A 19,131-nucleotide genomic window follows, 5' to 3' on the forward strand; every position below is an offset into this window, starting at 1 on the left:
AGTCCTTACACATTTATTAACGTGTAGGAGGCTTTTTAAAATCATCACATATATATTTGTTGAAATACGGTTATATTTTCAATCCGTTATAGGCTCTCTTTTTTAGACACTTGGCAAATGCATCATTTTTATTGTTTCCTTTCTCCCCTGTCCCCTAAAAAAATGCACTAAGCACCTTACCTAAATAGGAATACCATTTTTATAAACCTTGTCAAAATTGTAAGTTTGCACTACGTACTTTATCTGTAACACTTGCCATGCATATAATACAGAATATTTGCTGTGAATAAGCAGAATGTATTCATAAACATCCTAGTTAAGTTATATACAAAATGCACTAAGCACTTTATCCAAATAGGAACACCATTTTTTATAACCAGTGTAAACCTTGGCAAGTTTGCTATGTGGCACCTAGCACTTTATTTGTATCATTAGTCATTTATATGATATAGAATATCTGCTGCTATCATATATATTGCACTTTATCCTGCATTGAAGCAACAGTAGAGGGGATGAAATATTAATTATTATGCTGGCTATTGTACTTTATTCTTAAGGATGAGAAATAACTATGTTTTACCCCCTGTAATACTGAGAGATAATTGTGTTGCAAAAAAAGCATTTTAATCGATGCTATCGTGCACTAAGCACTTTATTCAAGATATTAGAGACTTGACAAATTGGAAACATTGGCAGCTATAATGCACTTTGCACTTTTGGTAATGGCATTTGAGATTTTATGTTGTGGTAACTTAAATGGAAATGGCTTACTCTTAAAAGAATGTTTGGTCATATTTTGAAGAATTTGGTAATACATGACCTATAACAGTACAAACGTTTTGAAATGTGTGGAAACACACATTGTCATACTGCACAATGCACTTTATAGATATGGGGATAATACATTAGCCCATGAATATCTGAAGGGCTACTTTTGTAACATTTTTAGAAGTAACACATTGGATGCAGGACATATATGTATATACTTTTTACCATTCCAAGATGTCACTCAGAGAAACATACATTGGGTTTGAGAAGGAAACATAAGGGAAAGTAAAGAAGGACTTCTTTCTTGCATGCACGAGTGTTTAAATGGGAAGCCTGTCATTTATGTTTACAACCAGAGGAAGCCCTTTCGGGTGAAACGCGTAGTTGTTTTTGTTCTCTCCTGTGCAACTTGTCCACCATGCTTTACAAATAAAGGACGTTTGATGGAGATCCTTTTTTGACGTGTCTGGATGATTTTTAATGATTGAGGAAGAGTGCCGTCCAGGAAGCGATATTCCGCTTTCTTTTTTCCTTCTCTTTTTGTATTAACGCGACCGACCGCGTATGGGACGGGCACCCATGCACTGCTTAATGTTTTTTGAGCAAACAAACTGAGGATTGAGCGTGTCGCAAACAAGTCGGAAGAAAGCGCTGTTTTTTGTTTATTGAGGATCCGCGACGCAGCCGCCCATCAGAGCAACGTTTTGCAGAGTAAAGGGAACGGAACTGACGGAGGACAGAGAAGCCGTGCATGCACAGTTCTACAGCAGCACCATTCGGGTCGGAGGACACGGGAGGTATCTGTAAGGTAGGCAGTGCACATGGCACGTGTGACAATGTCTTCCACAAAGTCTGTACTAATAAGGGATATATAATATAAGATTCCCGGATCTCTGCATTTTGGAAGCTTTTGATGACTTTGCATGTTATCCATCCAGTTATTAAAGTCGGTGTCCTGGAATTTCGTGGCTAAAACATGGATTCTGCCGGAAAAAAAAACAGGACTTTTTACCTCCTTTTGGAAAAGGTAATACTTTTCACCGTTTTCATACCAGATACGTTTTTACAAAAATTGTTTAGTATGATGGACAAGGAGCAAAGCAGAGATGCGGAGGCTTCCCCTTTGTTTAGTGAAAGCATTAATCCAAGGAAAAGCATGCCACAAGTAAAGGCTGGTCAATCTAAATCAATACAACAGTCCATGGCATTACTGGAAAAATTGCATAAAAAAGAAACAAATAAATGGTGGGAAATTAAATCCTTGCAAAACTATATTGACAATAAACGGATACCAAGGGGTCTTAGAATTTTCACTATTCCAACATATGAAGATCCGGATCCCCAAATGCTACAGGAATGGGGAGAAGCCACAAATGAATGCTCTTTTAAAATGCTAGCAACCTTGGTGAAATACGCCAAAAGTGACAGATCAAAAGCCCTGAAGGAAATAGAATTATTGGAATCAAGTGTGTATACGGGTGCAGAATATAAAACAGCTAATGAGCTTAAAATACAGATGGATAAAAACATCAATAAGTATGAGGAAGAGATAAAGGAAAGGAAACAGAGGAAATTCCTACGTGACAAGGAGGACTATGCCACTGGAAGGATTTATACCTTCTCTAAAAAATATGATTCTATCAGAAAGGGAATACAAGATCAAAAACAGAATTCGATCGCAGCTTTATCAGATGAGGAATCGGAGATAGAAATGAGTGCAGGTTCATCCTCGGATATTTCGACCTCAAGTGGTACGAATGAACCACTGCCAAAATTGAATTTTTTAGAAGAGATGAAACTCCTGCACCAGGTCGGGAAGAACATGCAAGGCAGGAACCAGTCGAAATACACAAGAGGAAGAACAGACGGGGGAGAAGGGGCCAAGGCAAATCCAAAAAAGAGAGACCAATCCGGAGCCCGGCAGACACGGTCTGGGAAGGTCAAGAAACAGAAGCAATGATGATGACTCAAAACGCACAAGTCGTCAATTTGTCAGAAAGAATATTAACAGACACAGAAATTCAAGTTCTGTCCAAAGGTTTATCTTTTTGTCTGACATCTAACTTTGATTATACGCAATGCAGAGTGGACTTACATCTATTCATTAGAAAACTAAGGCTGGCAAAATTCTTTGCAGGAGTTGACACCAACGATACATCCAGTCACTCAGAATTAGAAATACCATCGGCCCTTGCCATCAGAGACATACCAGCGTTGTGCACTTTATCAGAATTACAAGCAGACAAAGATGAGACAGACATGAGTACATCTGATTTGGCATGGTCCTCCAACGTACCGGAAAATCTCCTTACCAACATGCCAGCACCAAGCACTTTAAAGAAAAAATCGAGATTTATCCCCCCGACCAACAATATGGCACATATAGACCTTTTTGAGGATCTAATCATAGACGATTTGAAGAAACTGGCCTCTGCCAAAAAGAAAATATATCACAACATAACTTCAAAAGAATATATAGCCATAAAGAATTTAAAACAAGATGGAACAATTGTCATACGGTCATCAGATAAGGGAGGAAATATTGAGATTTTGAAAACAGAAAATTACAAGCGAGAAGCACTACGTCAATTGAGACAACTGGATAATTATGAAAAGTTACCAGCAAATCCTTACAAGGCTTACAAAATGGAATATGATCAAAAGCTTAAAATATGGCATGAGATGGGCCTCTTGAATACACGAGAAAAGGCTTTTCTAACAAAGGAGTTTCCAATATTACCAATAATACACTTTTTACCAAAAATCCACAAATGTAAAAGAACACCACCAGGAAGGCCTATTGTGGCATCTATTGATTCTCTATTGGAGAATACGTCAAAATACCAGGATCATTTCTTGTTTCCATTTGTCCAGACACTGCCATCATATGTTAAGGATACATCTGATTTTCTCCAACAAGTCGATCTAATACCATGGAGACCGGGGTATTTACTAGTAACGCTGGATGTGATATCTCTATATACATGTATCAAACATCAAGAAGGAATGGAAGCCATCAAAAGTTTTCTATCTAGCAAATCACTAAGTTTTAGAGATCATTCACAAATGTTACTGGGCATGCTTTACTTTTGTCTCACACACAATGCCTTTATGTTTGACGGCCAATATTACAAACAATTGTGTGGTACAGCAATGGGCACGACGGTAGCACCAACATATGCGAACCTATTTATGGGAGCCTGGGAAGCAAAACTATTCTCAGAGGAAACATTATCAATACACACCAACAAAGTGATCCTTTGGCGCCGTTACATTGATGACTTATTTATACTATGGGATGGCAGTGAACAAGAATGGATGGTTTTCTTTAACATCTTGAATACACATGATACCAATTTGAAATTTACCGAACAGCATGATCTTTCAGAGGTAATATTTTTGGATATCAAGATCTCAGTAAAGAATGAAGTACTGATGACTGAAACTTATAGGAAACCAACAAGCACCAATTCACTGCTTCATGCCAAGAGTGCACATCTGAAATGCCTAAAAAATAATATACCCTATGGCGAATTCTTAAGAATGAAAAGGAACTCTAGTGAAAACGAAACCTTTGAAAAAAATGCCAAAATCACAGCAAAGAATTTTATGGCAAGAGGTTACAAGAAATCGACTATCAATAGTGCATTTAACCAATGCACGAAACAGACACGAGCTGAGATTTTCAGAAGAAATAAGGAGAAAAATGAATTGAAGCTACTGGAAACAAAACCTGATAACATACGCTTCATCACAACTTACAATAATGGGGCCAAAGACATTAAAAAAATTCTGGCCAAACGATGGGCGTTATTACAGAGAGATCCAGACATCGCAGGCCATATTCAGAAGAATGCTAGTGTGACCTTTAGGAAAGCAAAATCGCTCCAATCAGAATTATCACCAAGCCTTTTCTCGACCCCGATACAGATATCAAATCCATGGCTACTAAGCAATCAGGGGGGTTTTTACAAATGTACCAAATGCAAGGCCTGTAAATATGGGGTGTCCTTGAAGAACTATATACATCCTCGAACTAAGAAGGAAGTGACTATCAAAAAACATATTACCTGTGTAACAACTTATGTGGTTTATGTGATAACATGTGGATGTAATTTATGGTACATAGGCAGTACGAAATTAGAAGTAAAACTACGGATCCTGCAACATCTTCGTGCGATTAAAAATAAAGATCCAACCTACCCCCTAGCCAAGCATTTTGAGGAAAACCACAATGGTGATGTCTCCTCGTTTAAATATTTTGGCATAGATAAAATCTTACCAAATCCGAGAGGGGGTAATCGAGAATTGAGATTGAGACAAACTGAATGTAAATATATTGTTGATTATCAAACCAAATACCCAGATGGTCACAACAAGGACGAGGAACTCTACACATTTGTGGGAAATTAGAAGTGGTTCCTTGATTTTTGTGATGTTTTTCAAATTATCTGTCTTATGCCTGTTCATAAGTATATGAATGCTTTTTCCCAGACTATGAGGCCATCGCAGGTCTGGTGTTCCTTGACATATGCTTTCTTTTAACACACTGTTATATACAACAGTCCTTACACATTTTTTAACGTGTAGGAGGCTTTTTAAAATCATCACATATATATTTGTTGAAATACGGTTATATTTTCAATCCATTATAGGCTCTCTTTTTTAGACACTTGGTAAATGCATCATTTTTATTGTTTCCTTTCTCCCTGTCCCCTAAAAAAATGCACTAAGCACCTTACCTAAATAGGAATACCATTTTTATAAACCTTGTCAAAATTGTAAGTTTGCACTAAGTACTTTATCTGTAACACTTGCCATGCATATAATACAGAATATTTGCTGTGAATAAGCAGAATGTATTCATAAACATCCTAGTTAAGTTATATACAAAATGCACTAAACACTTTATCCAAATAGGAACACCATTTTTTATAACCAGTGTAAACCTTGGCAAGTTTGCTATGTGGCACCTAGCACTTTATTTGTATCATTAGTCATTTATATGATATAGAATATCTGCTGCTATCATACATATTGCACTTTATCCTGCATTGAAGCAACAGTAGAGGGGATGAAATATTAATTATTATGCTGGCTATTGTACTATATTCTTAAGGATGAGAAATAACTATGTTTTACCCCCTGTAATACTGAGAGATAATTGTGTTGCAAAAAAAGCATTTTAATCGATGCTATCGTGCACTAAGCACTTTATTCAAGATATTAGAGACTTGACAAATTGGAAACATTGGCAGCTATAATGCACTTTGCACTTTTGGTAATGGCATTTGAGATTTTATGTTGTGGTAACTTAAATGGAAATGGCTTACTCTTAAAAGAATGTTTGGTCATATTTTGAAGAATTTGGTAATACATGACCTATAACAGTACAAACGTTTTGAAATGTGTGGAAACACACATTGTCATACTGCACAATGCACTTTATAGATATGGGGATAATACATTAGCCCATGAATATCTGATGGGCTACTTTTGTAACATTTTTAGAAGTAACACATTGGATGCAGGACATATATGTATATACTTTTTACCATTCCAAGATGTCACTCAGAGAAACATACATTGGGTTTGAGAAGGAAACATAAGGGAAAGTAAAGAAGGACTTCTTTCTTGCATGCACGAGTGTTTAAATGGGAAGCCTGTCATTTATGTTTACAACCAGACGAAGCCCTCTCGGGTGAAACGCGTAGTTCTTTTTGTTCTCTCCTGTGCAACTTGTCCACCATGCTTTACAAATAAAGGACGTTTGATGGAGATCCTTTTTTGACGTGTCTGGATGATTTTTAATGATTGAGGAAGAGTGCCATCCAGGAAGCGATATTCCGCTTTCTTTTTTCCTTCTGTTTATATATATATATATATATATATATATATATATATATATATATATATATATATATATACATATACATATATATATATGCATATATATATATATATATGCATATATATATATGTATATATACAGAGAGAGAGAGGGGAAAGAGAGAGAGAGAGAGAGAGAGAGGGACAGGGAGAGGGGGGAGAGGGTTACTGCTACTTACCCTGTAATAAGCTTCTCAGCAAGCATATTCTCTTTTTTGAACCACTCTAGCAAATGTCATGCATTCCTGCATTCAGCACCTGCTTACATGAAGGAGCAAATAATTACAATGCTCTGCGTTTAAAACAATTTCTTTTTAAGAGCAATTTCATGAACGTAAAAAAATGCATAGGTGCATTTACAGCAGCACTGTGTGTCACTTTTTCATAAAAGAAAGGAAAAGCAGATAGAATATGTTTGTAGACCATTTTTAAGTGTCAGTGTGTGCCAGTTTTATATGTTGGCAGTACATCCATACATCGCAACATCACTCATTCCAATCTGTAGGTGCTTATCTTTCTAATTATTTCTCTACAGTCTGGGACTTGTACTCCAACTTTTATAATAGGAAAAGTTGAATTACAAGTCCCAGAATGCAAACTAAAAATCTAGGACTACATAAACACCTACAGATTAGAATGCATCATGTTGGCAAGTATGCATATACTCCTAACATCTTAAACTTCCACTCACCAAGTGCCATTTAAAACTGTAATACACATCTTTTCCATCAACTTTTCTCCTCTTTTACAATTACACACAGAGCTTCTATGAATGCACATTTGCATTTCTTAACTTTCAGAAAATGCTCCTAACAACAAACATTTCTAAAGGTCTTTTTCACAACTCCTACTACCTTCATAAATAAACATTTCTTACTAAATGTACTTCATGCTTACTAAATGTACTTCACCATTACCACATATGCCCACTACCTTTCTTTTACAATTACAGGAAAGAAGCACATTGCCGAAGACAAGTACCGAAAAAAGAATACCCTTCACATCACAGTTACCCAAGGGTTTGGTGTGCCCTATACATTCATAAACATACAAACATCCTACAAAGTAAGTACATTAATGGACCATGTATATGTATATAATTGCAGCAGTACAGTTCCACTATATATTACCCCATACTACTCTTTTCTTACCAATATTTCATTAACTCAAACTCATTATATTGCACCATTGACACTCTTTCTATTCCCATCTAAACACCACCATTGCAAACCCCACTACTTTCCTGAAAACATCAGAATGTCCCTACTGTTTCAATCACACCACCACTCCCTTACTTAGTAGCCCAATGCCATCACACCTCTATAGACTCTTAATCTCACAACCTTCCTAACCACACCTAGTTTGCCACCTCGCAATCAAACAGCACTCTTTTAACCTCTTCAATCGCACCTACATACCCATTCACAATACATACATATACATTCCAAAACTTTCAAACTCAGACGTTCTCTTTTCCCACCAGACACAACAAGTGCCTGCTAAAAAGCAACTCTGTAGAAAAGAAAGTAAAAATAGAGCAAATAAGAATAAAAGCAAACCATATAGTCATCCACATCTAAAGCAAATTATAGAAAACATGAAAGCAGAAGAGCTAGTAACCTCACTCAACAAAACGAAACCAGCCACACCTAAAAAAGGCAGGGCCCCTCTTGCAAAAACTAAAAATAAAGAAATCTGTGCAAATTAAAACAGACAAGCTAATGAACTTAACACTGTATCTAGCAGTGTTAATGTAGTCACAGTAAAGAAATCCAACAAAATGTATGTTATAAAAAATGTTCCACCGTAGGGTTCTTCACAATCTTACAAAAACAGCTCAAAAGTCAATATCTACCCTTAAAAACAACAGGAAGAGACTAATCCTTGAAGCTCTAATTGACAGCGCATTTCTACTGGAGAGGAAATTGTTTATATTAATTTTAAACAGAATGAAACCACTAACTAAATTAATCAATACATTACATAAATGACTTCTAAATATGCACAATGTCAATAAAGATACCTTTTCAAACTTCTGTGAAAGTGAAATGATTCACACAAGCAGCACAGAACCATAGAGGCTTATAAACAAGAACAACAAAACATTATTGCAATAGACAGTAATGGTCAAGGGCATGAAATGGTAGGAGACACCATTATGCCAAAAGAAACCCTTATAGAAAAAACTTCTCCAACAAACATTCAACAAAATACTCCTTTCACCCAAACCGTCCAGTGTACAAATGGATATGCAGCTCAATTTGTAACGTATGCCAGCAATCCTTTAAATCTTTACGACAATTCCTCAATCACTATGTGAAACTAACAGACAAAAGTCAAATGAAAACTTTAAAAACCATGGACTCTTGTCCAGTGGACAGCCACACTGGACTTCAATGACATTCATTAGCCTGCATTTTTTACTAACTAGTTGCAAATGTACCTTCTACCACATCAAATTGTTAGCAACACACCATTCCGCTATACAGAATCTTGTGCATAGACTATACTATGCAAAAAGTCCTGCTCTAGAACTACAACATTTAAATAGCATTCCCCCACATGGAACAACCAAATAACTGCTTCAAGAAATAGAGCACATCCAAAGTAAATACTTTGGAACTGAAGTTGACTTCGAAAATTCAACAACTTCAGAAACCATTCCCGAAAACCTCACAAACACCAACCTCCTAAGAAACACAAACAAAAAAGAAATAGCTACATTTCAAAACACATCTGCTGAAATACTAGACCAAGTATGTGTCTGTTGTCACAGAACCTTTTATAAACAGAACACAACAATAGAAGATATAGCCTACAAAATAGAGGACAATAAGGAATCCCAATGGTTCCAATTAGCTTTATATCTAACAGCAGAAACTAAATACAAATCAACTGACCCCTCAATAGGTTGCACGTACTGCAACTCAAAGCTTGATAATGACCAAATGCCATCACATGCTATCACTAATAACTTAGAAATAGTGCCACCTCCAAAAGCTCTCCAACAACTTAACTTGTATGAGAGCATTACAATCCAAACTGTACACCCTTTTCAAGCTATAGTACGCCTTCATCTGAAATCAGCCACATATCCTCAATCCGAGTAAGTAAAGGGAATCCATGGAAAAGTAGTATATTTGCCATTAGATCTGAAATAAAATGTAGAAACTCTAGGAGTACAATGATCAATAAATCAATCTTTGATTGTACTAGTTAATGGTGTGCCAACAGAAGACAAAATAATTTGCCAACAACTAATAGACTTAAAACAAAGCTAGACAAGCCCTACAATATCTAAAAGAAAACAATGAATACTACAAAGATATAAACATAGAGGAAAACCTAAGAGAAACCACCCAAATAATTCAAGATTCACCAGCAACTGGCCAATTTGAACATGTAGATCCTGTTACTGCAGCCAACATTTTAGACCAGTATACAAATCACCCACTATACTCCAATGACACAGTTGAAGATGCATTTGAAACCTATCAAATGCGTCAAGCCAAAGGATCCCCAATGAGCATATGGGAATAAAGTGTAGAAGCACTTTCTTTTCCTCTACTCTTTCCTACATGAAAAGGAGGAAGATATGATGAAAGGTCCACACAAATTAGTGCATCAGAATATCGCTCTTTACGAATGTATTCTGAAGACTCCAGATTCAGATAAAATGTACAATATATTTTTCACCTCCTGTTTGAAAGTGAACTAGAAACTCGATGTTATGTAGTTGCACACACATCAAAACCAGGCTCTAATATTTAATACATGTCCGCTACCCAACTGCTTCAAAAGATAAAAGATAAAGATGAGGTTTTGCAGTCAAGTATCACAAATCTCTTGGGAAACATGCATGGTACAAAAGAATACTGCTTCCGATGTCACGCTGATGTACGTTGTATGCTAAGGAACCTAGGCCCACCCTCATGGTTTGTTACTTTAAGTTTTGCAGAGTACGCATGGGATGACTTGGACAACTTCTTATGCACTGCAAGCCAATATAATGAGGGAATAGATATAAAAACACCAGGAGAACTCTGTTATCTTGACTGTGTTAATGTATCAGGGTACTTTCACCATCACTTCATTACTATGCTGCACTTTATCTGCAATAAAAAATACCCCTTCGCTCGGAGAAGGGCACCATTTCTTTTGGAGAAATGACTATAAATGCAGAGGAGCACCACAAATCCACATGCTTTTGTGGATAAAAGACTTTCCCAAATTTGGTCATGACAGTGACGCCACTATTTTACAGTTTATTGAAAAATACATTACCTGCGACATCCCTTCAGAACCCACAGATAGTGACTTAAGTACACAAATCTTGCACTTCCAAAACATAAGTGTGGCAAATACTGCCGACGCAGATATAAAAACAAAGGTAAATACTATATAAAATGTTGCTTTGACTTCCCCAGATCAGTTTGTAAAGAAGGACAAGTAAATAGCTTGATGTCTTCTGTTAGACACTGCGTAAAAGGCAAATCCCCTATAACACATACAACATTAAAAGGGATGAAGCATCCAAGTACATCAATGATTACAATGCAATCATTGCCCTCTTGTGGAATGCAAACATAGACATATAATACATTGCAGACAATTCCACTGCAGTTCCAAGATATGTCACAGGCTATCTCACCAAAGCTGAGAAAACAGAGCTAAAAGACCTCTGGGATGATATATGATCTGACAAAACACTGTCACAAAAATTGTACAACCATAGAGAATGTGGGTGTTACAAAGCTGCATACAGTTTAACAGGTACAGCCTTATATGGCAAATCTGAACAAATTGGGCCTCATTCCGAGATTGGAGGTAGTCATGCGGCTATTTGCGCCATGACTGCCTCCTTTAACGGGTCTGGCACCGGTGTTGTTCAATGGGGACTTACCGGTGTAGTCCGACCCTGGCGGGACAGGTAAATCCCCATTGAACAAACCATTCCCCATTCCCATTTGAGCACCCATAGGGCTCCATGGGAAGGGGGAGGGTCTAATAACGGGCTGGCGAATGGCAAGCCCGTTAATAGCGCCCTGGTCCCTTAGCGAGACCCGTAAGGGATGTGTGGTCAGACCACACGTTCCTTACGGTTCCCTCCAAGGGACCTCGGAATAGGGTGTTAGGGGACCACCGGCACAGGTCTCCTTACCGCTACCCGGTATCCCTTACCGCCCTACTCGTAATGACCCCCATTGTCTGGCTAAAGCTTGGTCCAGCTTCATCCCAAAAAAGAGTACTGAAATCCTACCAAGAGATAGGGACAATAGCCACAAATAATCCCAAAAGCCAAAAGATTTTAAAAAACAAATTAATTGACACATACTATCCAAATAGAAGTACTGCTTTGGAAAACATGTGCTTGTACGACATAGCCCCAAACTACTCCTACAAAAACAATGTCACACCAGATGAGACAACTGGCAAATATTCAGTCTCAACTTGTGAAGGAAGCCTAGAAGAACTTACCAAACCCAGCCTAATTAATCATATACAGTTATCATTTAAATCTCCACAACACAGAGAACTGTATCACATGGCCCTACTACAACTTTTTAAACCTTGGAGAAAAGAAGAAGAATTAGTAGGTGACTATGACTCGTTTGAAACTGCATTCAAAGCAAATGAAAGCAGTATAACAAATGCCAATTGCAAACAATATAAAGAAACGATGGACAATGAGCACCAACAAGAGGATGAAATTGACGCTCAACTAGACAAAGACACTCCTAAGGGCAAACTTCCTTTACAGGAGGCCAAGAACCACTTGGTGAACCTTGAAATTCTAAATGAAGCAAAAATAGCCATAACTGGGGTTGAAAATACCATGTGTAAATATAAACAATCTGAAGACTTGTCAGTGCTCAAATCAAAGCTAAATGATGAACAACTCACCATTTATCTAGAGGTCACTGAAGAAATTGAACATGGTTTTAAACATGAAACTAAATTGTGTAGCTGTAACAATTATACACCTCTGCTCCTGTATGTAAGTGGTGAAACCGGTTCTGGTGAAACATTCTTAATTAAAATAATCAGCACATTTCTAAAAACCTTATCAAACAACAACATATTGGCTGTTGTAACAGCCCCCACAGGGTTAGCTGCCCACAACATATGAGGTGTAGCATTACACCAACTACTCCTCCTTCCAGTAGAACACCAAAATAAATACTACAAATTGTCAGCAGAGGCTGCTACTGAAGTATGCAGAAACCAGAAAAAAAGAAAGTGCTCCTATTAGATGAGGTAAGCATGGCTTCCAATGTCATATTTCCTTTAATTCACCTCAGAATGCAAGAAGACCAGTAAAAGGTCAACCTATTTCCAAAACATTAGGACATAGGAAATGCTGCAACACAATCGACAGCTTTGGAAATTTAAATCTCTGGCAACATTTTCTGTACAGATAACTTACTCAAAACATGTATCAGTCTGTAGACCTCACCTGTGCTAACATTTAAAAAAACATTAGAACTGGTCTACTTATGAAATATGCAAAATCCATCTTAAATACTAGACTAATCCATGAGCTATATGGGCGAAACACATCTGCTCCTTATGTCGTGGAAAAATGAATGCAACAAAATCTAAAATGCATGTCCTTAATGCCAACAATTCAACGAGACAATGTTAAAAAAAGAAATACAACCCATACTGCATATCAGCTCCACAGACAAACTATAAGTGTATGACATGACCTTCCACATGTAAAGGAGACATTTGTCCCCCCAGCATTATTAAAGAATGTGCTCACTCCGTGGCACCTCTTCTGACAGCGTTCATTGACGCGTCTTTCGCTACTGGCACCGTCCCATCAGCCTCAAAGAAGTCTGGCTGCGACCACTTCTAAAAAACCTTCTCTACATCCCACCTCCCCGAACAACTACCGACCCATCATCACCGTCCCGTTCCTCCTATAAATCCTGGATAAAGCGGCACATAACCAGATCCAACATTTCCTCAAATCTAACTCCATTCTTGGCAAAAGACAATCAGGATTGCGCAAAGGTCACAGCACAGAAACTGCCCTCCTAGATCTAAAAAAACAAATAACACAAATGATGGACAAAGGTAAACCAGCCCTCCTCCTACTTCTGGATCTCTCGGCCGCCTTTGATCCTGTTGATCACAAGATCCTTACATCACACCTCACACATGCGGCACAATTTTCCAAAGATGCATCCTCCTGGATTACATCATTCTCAGAAGGAAGAGCCATGAAGGTTTTCTCAGACCAAGCCAATGCAGACCCTACCACCATCCACTGTCGAGTCCCCCCGGGGTCATGCACAGTGCCCACCCTCTCCAACTTGTTCACATAGCTGCTCTTCGACAAATTGGACTTCGTCGGCATAGCTTATACCAACTATGCTGATGATACTCAGGTACTCCTTCCTCTCTCGCGATCCTACGGCCAAGATGCTGCAGTCCTCCATATGATATACAAAACCATCCAAGCCTAGATGGCGGCAAACGGGTTATGTCTCAACAGGGATAAAAACCGAGATCATCATTATCGGCCCACAAAGAAACACTTTCCAAACTCGATGACCAGTGCGGCAACTTCAGCATCGAGAAATCCATCATCCCGGTCTCCTCATCAGTTAAGACCTTAGGGGTCTACTTAGACTCAACACTGTCTATGACCTGACAGGTCAGTGCCATTGCGTCAGACTCTGCCTACACCACCATGCTCATAAATGCTGTAAAGTCCTTCATCTCCAAACAGAACTGCCTTTCAATAGCTAGAGCCACCATTGGGACCAAGCTAGACTATTGCAATGTTCTCCTAGCAGGCACCTCAGCAAAAAAACGAAAAAGACTCCATGTCACACAAAACAATGCCCTTAGGGCGGCTCTAAACATCCATGAGAGAGACCATATCTCACAGGCTAGACGAGCCGCTCATTAGCTCTCCACCAAGGACCGCAATACCTTTAAGACCCTTACCATCACACATAAGTGCCTTACCCTCACAGCCCCGCCATATCTATCAGAAATCATCGGTAGAGGTGCTTCCTCATGTCCCAAAAGATCCAGCCATGCCAACCAACTGCATGTCCCCTCAATCAAAAGGGCCAATGCAAGTGGGATCAGGTTCCCTCATATAGCACCCAAACTACAGAACACCCTCCCCAACTCCATCAGAGCAGAGATGTCCCTCACAGCCTTCCAGAAAATGCTGAAAACTACACTCTTCAACTAACACAGCCCTCCTGACCTCCCCCTCTCACCTCCTCATGTAACTACCTATGTCTAGCTATAACCAAGAACACTGTCTAGCTGCAACTAGGACATCTGCCTAGCTGTAACCAAGAACGTTGTTTTATAACCATGCCTTCGTACATTTTTACCATGTCCCCATAATGTATTTTGTAACTAAGTTTGATGTCTTGTACCAGCGCCACAATGCCTTTGGGCTGCTGTGTGCTCTATAAATGTTAGTAAATAAATAAATAAAATGCCACTCCCTATGTGTCAACAAGCAACAGCACGACATACAGGGTAATTCATAGAATTTCGCAGAAAAGTGTCGCAAGCGGCTGGCGCAGAGTGTCCGCGTGCGATTGTCTGCGCCAGGCGCGTGCGCCAAAACCGATTTCCGCGCACAGCGGATTCATGGATTTCAGGCTCCCAAACCAGCCGTGGCGCAGAGTATCGCAGCGACCCTGCAGCAACGCCAGTAACGCCCCCAAGAACGCCCTCGCGCAAGGAAAAGCCATCAAAATCGCTAAATCATCGCAAAGGGCTGCGCCAACCCTGGACCAGTTTACAGGGCTGCCAACGCAAAGCGGGTAACGTTCATATCAGGGGTACGCGGGAAGTATTACATGCGATTAGCCAGGGTACGTGTATGACAGGGGTACGCGTGAAGTTTTACACGCGATTAGCCAGGGTACGTGTATTACAGGGGTACGCAGGAATTATCACACGCGATTTGGCTGGGTCGTGTATGACAGGGGTACGCGTGAAGTTTTACACGCGATTAGCCAGGGTACGTGTATTACAGGGGTACGCGGGAATTGTCACACGCGATTTGGCTGGGTACGTGTATTACAGTGGTGCGCAGGAATAATCACACGCGATTTGGCTGGGTACGTGTATTACAGGGGTGCGCGGGAATTATCACACGCGATTTGACTGGGTACGTGTATTACAGGGGTGCGCGGGAAGTTACACACGCGATTAGGCTGGGTGGGTCCTCACAGGTGTTTCCTGTACACCTTCAACGGCCCCTGCAGGCAGCCCAAAAAACAGGGGACTACCCTGCACACCTGCTCATGTCTCCCACCCCCACCCCCCCAGCAGAGTGGGGCACCCTCCACCAGGCCCCCACTCATGTCCCCTATCACCCCCACCCGCCAGCCACCATGGGCAGCCCCAACCAGGCTCCCACCCATGTCTACCACCACCCCCCCCCACCCACCATGGGCAGCCACCGCCAGGCCCCTACTCATGTCTCCCACCACCCCAACCCCCCAGCAGTGTGGGGCACCCTCCACCAGGCCCCCACCCATGTCTCCCACCACCCCCACCCCCCACCCACCATGGGCAGCCTCCGCCAGGCCCCCACTCATGTCTCACACCCACCCCCACCCCCCCAGAGTGTGGGGCACCCTCCACCAGGCTCCCACCCATGTCTACCACCGCCCCACCCCCCAGCACTGTGGGGCAGCCTCCACCAGGCCCCCACTCATGTCTCCCACCACCCCCACCCCCAGCCACCATGGGCAGCCCCCACCAGGCCCCCACTCATGTCTCCCACCCACCCCCAACCCCCAGCAGTGTAGGGGCACCCTCGCCCAGGCCCCCACTCATGTCTCCCACCCACCCCCACCCCCGCAGCAGTGTGGGGCACCCTCCACCAGGCTCCCACCCATGTCTACCACCACCCCCACCCCCCAGCACTGTGGGGCAGCCTCCACCAGGCCCCCACCCATGTCTCCCACCACCCCCACCCCCCAGGCACCATGGGCAGCCTCCGCCAGGCCCCCACTCATGTCTCCCACCACCCCCACCTCCCCAGCAGTATGGGGCACCCTCCACCAGGCCCCCACCCATGTCTCCCACCACCCCACCCCCCACCCACCATGGGCAGCCTCCGCCAGGCCCCCACTCATGTCTCCCCCCCACCCCCACCCCCAGGACTGTGGGGCAGCCTCCACCAGGCCCCCACTCATGTCTCCCACCACCACCACCCCCCAGCCACCATGGGCAGCCCCCACCAGGCCCCCACTCATGTCTCCCACCCACCCCACCCCCCAGCAGTGCAGGGGCACCCTCCACCAGGCTCCCACCCGTGTCTACCACCCCCCCACCCCCCAGCCACCATGGGCAGCCCCCACCAGGCCCCCACTCATGTCTCCCACCACCCCCACCCCCCCAGCAGTGTGGGGCACCCTCCACCAGGCCCCCACCCATGTCTCCCACCATCCCCACCCCCCACCCACCATGGGCAGCCCCCGCCAGGACTCCACTCATGTCTCCCACCACCCCCACCCCCCCCAGCAGTGTGGGGCACCCTCCACCAGGCCCCCACCCATGTCTCCCACCAACCCCACCCCCCAGCCACCATGGGCAGCCTCCGCCAGGCCCCCACTCATGTCTCCCACCCACCCCCACCCCCCCAGCAGTGTGGGGCACCCTCCACCAGGCCCCCACTCATGTCTCCCACCCACCACCACCCCCCAGCAATGCAGGGGCACCCTCCACCAGGCTCCCACCCGTGTCTACCCCCCCACCCCCCAGCCACCATGGGCACCCTCCACCAGGCCCCCACTCATGTCTCCCTCCACCCCCACCCCCCAGCATCCAGGGGCACCCTCCGCCAGGCCCCCACTCATGTCTCCCACCACCCCCACCCCCCCAGCAGTGCAGGGGCACCCTCCACCAGGCCCCCACTCATGTCTCCCACCCCTCCCCCACCCCCCAGCAGTGCAGGGGCACCCTCCACCAGGCCCCCACTCATGTCTCCCACCACCCCCACCCCCCAGCAGTGCAGGGCACCCTCCACCAGGCCCCCACCCATGTCTCCCACCACCCCACCCCCCTCCAGCAGTGCGGGGGCACCCTCCACCAGGCCCCCACTCATGTCTCCCACCACCCCCACCCCCCCAGCAGTGCAGGGGCACCCTCCACCAGGCCCCCACTCATGTCTCCCACCACCCCCACCCCCCAGCAGTGCAGGGGCACCCTCCACCAGGCCCCCACCCATGTCTCCCACCACCCCCACCCCCCAGCCACCATGGGCAGCCTCCGCCAGGCCCCCACTCATGTCTCCCACCCACCCCCACCCCCCCAGCAGTGTGGGGCACCCTCCACCAGGCTCCCACCCATGTCTACCACCACCCCCACCCCCCAGCCTCCATGGGCAGCCCCCACCAGGCCCCCACTCATGTCTCCCACCCACCCCCACCCCCAGCAGTGCAGGTGCAGCCCCCACCAGGCTCCCACCCATGTCTACCACTCCCCCACCCCCCAGCCACCATGGGTAGCCCCTGCCAGGCCCACACTCATGTCTCCCACCACCCCCACCCCCCCAGCAGTGTGGGGCACCCTCCACCAGGCCCCCACCCATGTCTCCCACCACCCCCACCCACCCAGCAGTGCAGGGGCACCCTCCGCCAGGCCCCCACTCATGTCTCCCATCACCCCCACCCCCCCAGCAGTGCAGGGGCACCCTCCACCAGGCCCCCACTCATGTCTCCCACCACCCCCACCCACCCAGCAGTGCAGGGGCACCCTCCACCAGGCCCCCACTCATGTCTCCCACCCACCCCCACCCCCCAGCAGTGCAGGGGCACGCTCCACCAGTCTCCCACCTGTGTCTACCACCCCTCCACCCCCCAGCCACCATGGGCAGCCCCCGCCAGGCCCCCACTCATGTCTCCCACCACCCCCACCCCCCCAGCAGTGTGGGGCACCCTCCGCCAGGCCCCCACCCATGTCTCCCACCACCCCCACCCCCCAGCCACCATGGGCAGCCTCCGCCAGGCCCCCACTCATGTCTCCCACCCACCCCCACTCCCCCAGCAATGTGGGGCACCCTCCACCAGGCTCCCACCCATGTCTACCACCACCCCACCCACCATGGGCAGCCCCCACCAGGCCCCTACTCATGTCTCCCACCCACCCCCACCCCCCAGCAGTGCAGGGGCAGCCCCTACCAGGCTCCCACCCATGTCTACCACTCCCCCACCCCCCAGCCACCATGGGCAGCCCCCGCCAGGCCCCCACTCATGTCTCCCACCACCCACACCCCCCCAGCAGCGTGGGGCACCCTCCACCAGGCCCCCACCCATGTCTCCCACCGCCCCCACCCCACCAGCAGTGCAGGGGCACCCTCCGCCAGGCCCCCACTCATGTCTCCCACCACCCCCACCCCCCCAGCAGTGTGGGGCACCCTCCACCAGGCCCCCACTCATGTCTCCCACCCACCCCCACCCCCCCAGCAGTGCAGGG

General features: G+C 44.7%; 1 long non-coding RNA gene across 1 annotated transcript in view; it reads left to right on the forward strand.

Annotated features, from left to right (window-relative positions):
- LOC138581791 (uncharacterized) overlaps nt 1-19,131 on the forward strand; it is a 377,513-nt gene that overhangs the window by 58,215 nt on the left and 300,167 nt on the right. Inside the window, exon 2 of the long non-coding RNA XR_011304787.1 lies at nt 7,610-7,722. This is a non-coding gene — a long non-coding RNA (uncharacterized lncRNA). The remainder of the gene's footprint in view (nt 1-7,609; nt 7,723-19,131) is intronic.

The sequence above is a fragment of the Ambystoma mexicanum genome, chromosome 3q (genome assembly GCF_040938575.1).
Source record: "Ambystoma mexicanum isolate Mex_15411 chromosome 3q, UKY_AmexF1_1, whole genome shotgun sequence".
NCBI lineage: Eukaryota > Metazoa > Chordata > Amphibia > Caudata > Ambystomatidae > Ambystoma > Ambystoma mexicanum.